We start from the raw sequence: 7,029 nt of genomic DNA, 5'->3' as shown, positions 1-7,029 counted from the left end.
CCCCGAGCCCGTCCTCGTCGCCCTGCGGCCCTGCAGCCCCCGCCACCGGGTAGAACGGTGGCTTCGCCTCCATGGCCAGACCCGGACGGAGACTCAGACTCTAGTTGCAGCCGGGCGCCCCTGCAGCTAGCAGGGGCAGGGCACTTCCTTTCCACGCTGGGGACCGCCCCGCCCCGCCTCCGGTCGCCTGCCCTCCCCTTCCCCCCAGCGAGTGCGCGCACCCAAGTGTCCCTGTGGCCCGGGACTCAGCCTCTCGGACGTGAGATGTGAGTTGAAATCGCTGGTCAGCCACGTTTGGGTTCTTCTCCATGCCTCAGTGTCCTCACCCATAAAATGGGAACACTCTGGACTGCTCGATTTAATATAAAGCTTAGAGAAACCAGGCACATCTGGAGCCCTCTTATTGTGATGGTCTGGTCATCCCAACCCCACCTCAGAGGGTAGGATTTGTGGGGCAATTGATGGACAGCACCTCCCTCTACAACTCAGCATCCCGCACTCAGGATCTCTCCTCCTTGCAAATGGGAACTTGGGGAAGCCACCAGGAGGTTGAGACTGTGGCCCTTCTGGTTTGTTATGTTTTGTTTTCGGTACCGGGGGTCTAACTTCGGTCCTTGCACTTGCGAGGCAGTCAGTGGAACCACTGAGCTAAATCCCTGGCCCCTATGGCCCCTCTGGACTACTGGGCTGATCCTACTATCCTGCAGAGGGTCCAGCACCTCCAGCATGCTCTATGGGTCCATGAGTCACCCACCCTGTTGCAGTGGACACTCCAAACCTCCTGCATAGTCCAGGAGGCTGGAACTGATCCAGGATATGATACAAGAAATGAAATATGAAAATATATCTCTCAACTTGTTAGAGATCTGACACTCAAAGAATGGATTCTAGGAACAAGGGACATTAAGAGTAGGAACAGTAGATACTTACTGCTAGGATAGCTCCGGAGAGGCAGGAGAGGTCCCAAATGGGTAGCCTGGGGACTCCACTTTACAGGGAAGTTTTATAGAGCAAAACCCACATGGGTACAACATGGGTTCAGCTGTGATCAACCAATAATGTTACAAGTATAGTCACTTAGGAAATGGTGATCCAATTGGGAAACAAGTCATGTAACAAGTATGCAAAGAACGAAGTCTTCTTCTAGGAAATGATGGATCCAGAGGTCTTTGGTTACCCACTAGGGGTGACTGATCCAGTCTTTCTGGACCATTAGGCCCAATGTTTGTCTTTCAAGGAAGTCTGAAGATCTGGCACCTCATCGTTATCTTGAGGCCTGGTCTCTAACAGATATGTCTTCTGCCATGGTTATGTTTCGCTTTTTCCCGGCTGTCTTGAAGGCCTAATTCTATTTGACTGCCTATAATATTTCTATCTAACTTCGCTGTCTATAATAGAACCACCTGGAAAGTCCTTGAAAAGAGCCAGAAAATATCCAGCACCCCAGGAATATATTTCCTTCTTCCTGCAGCTCCGGGGGAGCCTCTCCCCACACACTATTTCCCTTCTGGATTCCTGTGGTTAATTGTTCCCACCGCCGACTGCTCACCTGGTCCCCCTTGTGCAGAGGAGTTAGTTAAATGATTATAAAAGTGATTGGATGGATGGACAAGTGAATAGATGACAAATAGCTCTCCCAGAAGGGTCGTCAGGAAATCTGGGGGCTGAAGGGATGGAGAACATGACTTTGCACTGGCTTCAGGCTTTGAGTCAGTGACATTATCTTCAGGCGACCTTCAGGTACAGCTGTGTTATGGTAAAAGAGACAGGTGTATTGTGCAAGTAGGTGCCTAGAAGTGAGACCTATACAGGGAACAGGAGAGGGCAGGGGCGGGGGTGCAGGGGCAAGGAGGGGCAGGAGAGGATGGATGCAATAGGTTCTTAGAGGCTGTGATGGTTGATTGGTTGTGTCAACCTGAGTAAGAGAAACTCAGCTAAATTGGCTCAGCAGGAAAGAGTGGCAGGGCCCAGAGCTTGACTCTCCTGCTCCTCCCTATGGTTCCACCGCCCCCTTGCAGCATTGTCTGAGGAGAAGCCCAAGGAGGGTGTGAAGACAGAGAACGACCACATCAACCTGAAAGTGGCAGGGCAGGATGGCTCAGTGGCTCAGTTCGAGATCAAGAGGCACACCCCACTGAGCAAGCTGATGAAGGCCTACTGCGAGAGGCAGGGCTTGTCAATGAGACAGATTAGATTCAGGTTTGATGGGCAGCCCATGAAGAACAGACACTGCAGCACAGCTGGAGATGGAGGACGAGGACACCATCGATGTGTTCCAGCAGCAGACGGGAGGTGCTGCCTCCAGAGGGACCGTCCCCCACCTGGCATTTGCTGTGGAGTGGTGAGCGCACACCCAAGCTGATCACTGGAGTCTGGGAAGCCAAGGACAGTCACCGAGCACCCACCTCTGTCCAGAACTGCATCTACAGCTTCAACTGGGCTAGGTTGTTTTTTGATTAGATAACATGAGTTGTGAGGTTTTTGTTTTCATTTTTTTTTCTCCCCTCCAAAACATTTTTCTAGGAGGGCTGTGGCCGAACGTCAGCTCTCACCCCAGAGTGGAACTGCTCCTGAGCTGCCTGTCATGATCATGTAGACAGTGCGTGCTTTCCCAGGGAGTACAGCTGTGGGACAGGGCAGGGTTCCACTTGCTTTTTGTACAGGTTACTACAACTGCAGCTTCAGGCTCCATCAGGCGAATGGTAAAGTTGAAGGGAAAAACTGGACGGCTTCTTGAAAAGGAAAATGTATATGACAAATCATAGCACGATGGGGCCATGCTCCCTGCTCCTGGCCGTGTCCCCTGGGGCCCTGAAGCTAGGATGCTGTCCCTCTGATCAGTACCTGGTGAAGGGTACCTGGGCAAAGATACCAGCTTTTCCCCTTTTTGTAACACAGAATAAAGTAACTACCACATTTCTTATTTGGTAATTGTATTATGGCCTCTGTCTTCATACAAACGTAAGTTTCCTGAATTTGCAATTACATTTCTGTGTAAAAGAGCTACTTCAAAAGAAACCATGGAAAGGTGACTGTGTTCTTCTCATGGATCTGTGTTCTGCGGCTTTCCAAGTATGTGTTGATGTCATGTATTAGTCCGGTGACTCCAGTTCTGTGACATGTGTTGGGCTCTATGCCAGTTGCAATGTTCATAGTTCTGCCCATTGTCCTTCTCTAAGGACCCACTGCTGCTTGTCAGCCATTCTCTGACTTTCAGGGCCACCTGACAATGACCTGCCATCTTTTGCTTGCTTAAAATTCTGCAAAAAGTGTTCTTTGTTTTGCTGTATGGGCTTGGGGTGGAGTGTTTGTTGGCTCTGTTGTGTTTATTCACTGATTTGTACATTATTTGTTGTCCTTTACTACTGTAAACAATATAGTTTGGTTAAAAAAAAATAAACAGGCTCAGCAATTCTACACTCGGGTGTGGAAGACCCACACAGGGTGGCTTGTCACCTGGATGTGTTAAGGGAAAATGAAGAAGCATGGATCTGCTCCTGTTTCTATTGAGAAGCTCCAGTTTGCCTTCATCTTGGACATCATCTGCTGGTTTCCATCACAGACTGTTCAGCTTCCAGTGAAGATCCTTCACCCTTCCAGTTGCAGACCGTGGACTTCCTGATATAGACTCAAAATGGGACACTGCAGTGAGCTCCAGATCTTTGACTAAATCCTTCGGTCTCCAGTGTCCAGACAGACCCTCTGCATTCTTACTCATCTGACTCCGTGGGTGGTCACTGTAAGCAACTCTTGTAAATCCTTATGTACTTTTTGGGGGGGTACCAAGAATTGAACTCAGGACCTTTCACTTGCCAAGCAGGTGTGGCAATGCTGAGCTGAATCCTCACCCTGAATTCTTATATACTTGCACATCTTGTATCATCTGTTTCTCTAGTAAACCCTGACCGATACAGAGGCTGTAGTCAGAGAGAAGATGAGGGTTCATTGCTGGGGGCTATGACAAAGTCCAGGCTGTGGCCATAGAAGATGTAAGTGACCATGGGGCCAGCAAAGGGTAAACTTTGAATATCCAGGAGAATTCCTCCCTATAGAATTCAAGGAGCGGTGTATGGCCAGGAGGCAGAAATGGCTGCAGAGGGGAATAGCAAGGTTGCAGAAAGTGGCCTTGATATAGATAATATAGTTAGGGCTACTGGGCTTCTCCCCTCCACTCCCTGCTGGACCACAACCCTCCACTCACCTGAACCTGAGTAGTACTCAGCGCCAACCCATATCCCTTGTCCTGTGGCTTACTACAGGGAGGCATAAATTAAAAAAAAGAAAGAAAGAAAAAAAAAGAAAAGCAGACTCCCAAGCCTGCTCCAGAAAATTCCAAACCATGATGGATGTGCACCAATGACCTACAATAACCTTTCTTCACCTGGAGCTCATTGAAGGTTCATGTGTATGAACTATACCTGGTATATCCATTTATAATGCAGGAGCCTGCTCACTCTAAGTGTACTGTCACCTTAATAAACTTCACTGCTCTTTCCTTACCGTTGCGTGCCACATCCAATTCTCTGTTCATCACATGAGCACAAGAACCTAGGAAGCTGTCTCAGATCCCACCACCCATGGTAACATCTTGGCAAGCCAGCTAGAAAGTAAGACCCCTTTGGGGGAGATTTTGTATTTCATCTCTTCTCCTTCACTGTTTTTAGGCTCTGACAAGGAGCACAAAAACTTTCACTCATTGCTTAGGCTTGTGTTTATGACACTTCTCTCTTGCTGCAAGCTTCTGAAGCTTGGGGATTTCTTTTCAGTAGCTAGAGTCTCCTAAGCCTGAGGGGAGTCCTCTAAATTGCTCTCTGCTCTTTCCATCCTCTCCATCCCTCACTCTTCAAAACCAAACAGTCAGGATCCTTTCATCTCCTCTTAAAATTCCTTGCTCTTTTACTGTGAACCTTTCATGTCCTAGGAAACTCGGATCCTTTTGTGATGTGGGTTAGTGGGAATGCAGAGGAGCTGGCACCAGGCAGGGGGCTGGGGAGGGGTAAAAGGACTGTGCAGAGCTCTTTTTAAAGGTAGGTCCTGCCCAGGCTGTATTATATAACTGGCCACAGGTGCTCTGCCAGTAGAGCAACCCAGCTCCAGAATTCTGTCTGGGATGTGGGTTGTGGCCAAAGAGGAAGATCCAAAACTCCAGAGGAAATGATACCAGTGGCCACACAAGGCCAGAGATGTCTTGCATCTGAATCCCAAGGAATTTGGTTTTACCAGGGGGCACTATCGGGCTAAATGGGTTGGGGACTGACCCAGGGGATGCCCTGTGATGTTACCATAGCCTAATTCTTACTCCTTCTGCCCACAGACTCATTGTGGTGAATGCCTCCTTTGTTGCATCTGACTCCCCACTTGGATGTCTTCTCAGACACTGAGGTAAATTCTGCACCCAGACTCTCAAGAAAAATAGTCTTATAGTCCTGTGTAGTGAGGCAGTCTCTTATTAACTTGGTAATTGGGAGGTGTGACCCCTGAGCAGCTGCCTAAAGTGTAACACCATAATCCAATTAGACCTTTTTAAAATAAGAGACAGGGAAAATGGGAGGTGCCTGTGTCCTATGGCCCTCTACCAAAAGCCTGATCTTTGCCAATCCTGCCATAGAACTAATCCCTCTTTGGAAACTGATGCTTCTGAGGACCTCCTCATGGTAGCCTCTCCTTCTGATAGGCTACCTCCTTACCAATCTACACCATCACTGCAGGCCTAGGGAATAAAGACAACCTCTTGAGTCCACCCAGTACCACATCTGGGTCTGTCTACATAAGACACAGGGAACTCAACATCTAAGAGTGCCATCATACTACTCCATCAAGAAGTGGCAGGTGCAAAGGGTACCATCCAAGTTCAAGTCCCTTTTTCAGTCAGAGACATCCAGCAATTCAGAGTAAATTCTCTGAGGACACTGAAAAGTTTTCTGGCAGATCCACATCCTGACAATGGGTTTTTATTTGACATGGTAAAAAATTCAGTTCATCTTGGTTTCTTGCTACACAGCAACGAAGAGAGAGACAGTGAGCGAGAGAGAGAGAGAGAGAGAGAGAGAGAGAGAGAATCATCATAGCTATAAGATAGGCCAATAATAAAGTTGTTGAAGCCTTACTCAATGACAGTCAACTGATACATTATTTGGGCCCCAAAAAGGGATTGGGTAAGATTATAACACTGAGAGTAGAAAAACCAAACAGAGGTCAAACCTCCAGGCTATCTTAGTGGGTACCCACAAAGGCATGCCCAATCCTGTAAATTATAAGTTCAAAACTATCAGTCTGGGCTCTCATGAAAATCGAGCAGCATTCCAATAATGGCTTGAAGAGGTACTCTGTAAAAATGCTAATTTAGACCTGGAGTCTAGAGAGGGCCAAATTATCTTGGGCCACTATTTTATTACCCAAGGGGGTCCAGACATTAGGAGGAAGCCCCCAAAACTCCAGCAGGGCCTACAAGCTGGGATAAGTCAGTTGGTTGATGTGGCTTGCACAGTCTTTAACAACTGTGATGAGGAAGAGGACAAATGAAAAAAGAAAAAAGGATCTGCACTGGAAGCTGAAGTCTTTGATGGAAGCCAGGAGATGATATAAGGAGAAAATGCAGGCTAAAGCCATGCTGGCTCTTATGGATAAGGTTCCTGATAAAGCCTGTGGCACCAAGGAGAACCCAGGTAACTCTAAGGGTAATGGAGGCAAATCTGGGTGATTCAAGTGCAAACAACTGAGGCACTGGTAGAGGTGTGCCCTCAAAAGCTGCCGAGTCCTTGCCAAACTTGTGAGAACACAGATGAGGACCCTTGGAGGTAGAGGAGGAACTGCCCTCATTCCCAGAAGAGGATGAGGCCATCCAACACCATGGTGGCTAGAGAAAAATGTCCAGACAGTGACTGAGAGTGCCTTGGGTGACCTGTGTCCCTGTGCCCTCACACAAGGACATCCCCATCACCATGCAGGAGCCTCAGGTAACTCTGGACATAATTAGTACATTAATTACACTCCTGATACTGGGTTGTATTACTCAAGTCTCATCTCTTA

At 48.1% G+C, this 7,029-nt stretch overlaps 1 pseudogene; it reads left to right on the top strand.

Moving 5' to 3' along the window:
• Positions 1–1,978: 1,978 nt before the first annotated feature.
• LOC104870480 lies at positions 1,979–2,397 on the top strand (annotated as a pseudogene).
• Positions 2,398–7,029: the final 4,632 nt, after the last annotated feature.

Source organism: Fukomys damarensis, unplaced genomic scaffold (assembly GCF_012274545.1).
Source record: "Fukomys damarensis isolate Sample0158 unplaced genomic scaffold, DMR_v1.0_HiC HiC_scaffold_27, whole genome shotgun sequence".
NCBI classification, from domain to species: domain Eukaryota; kingdom Metazoa; phylum Chordata; class Mammalia; order Rodentia; family Bathyergidae; genus Fukomys; species Fukomys damarensis.
The sequence above is the reverse complement of the archived record's forward strand: the minus strand, read 5'-3'. Positions and strand labels throughout refer to the sequence as shown.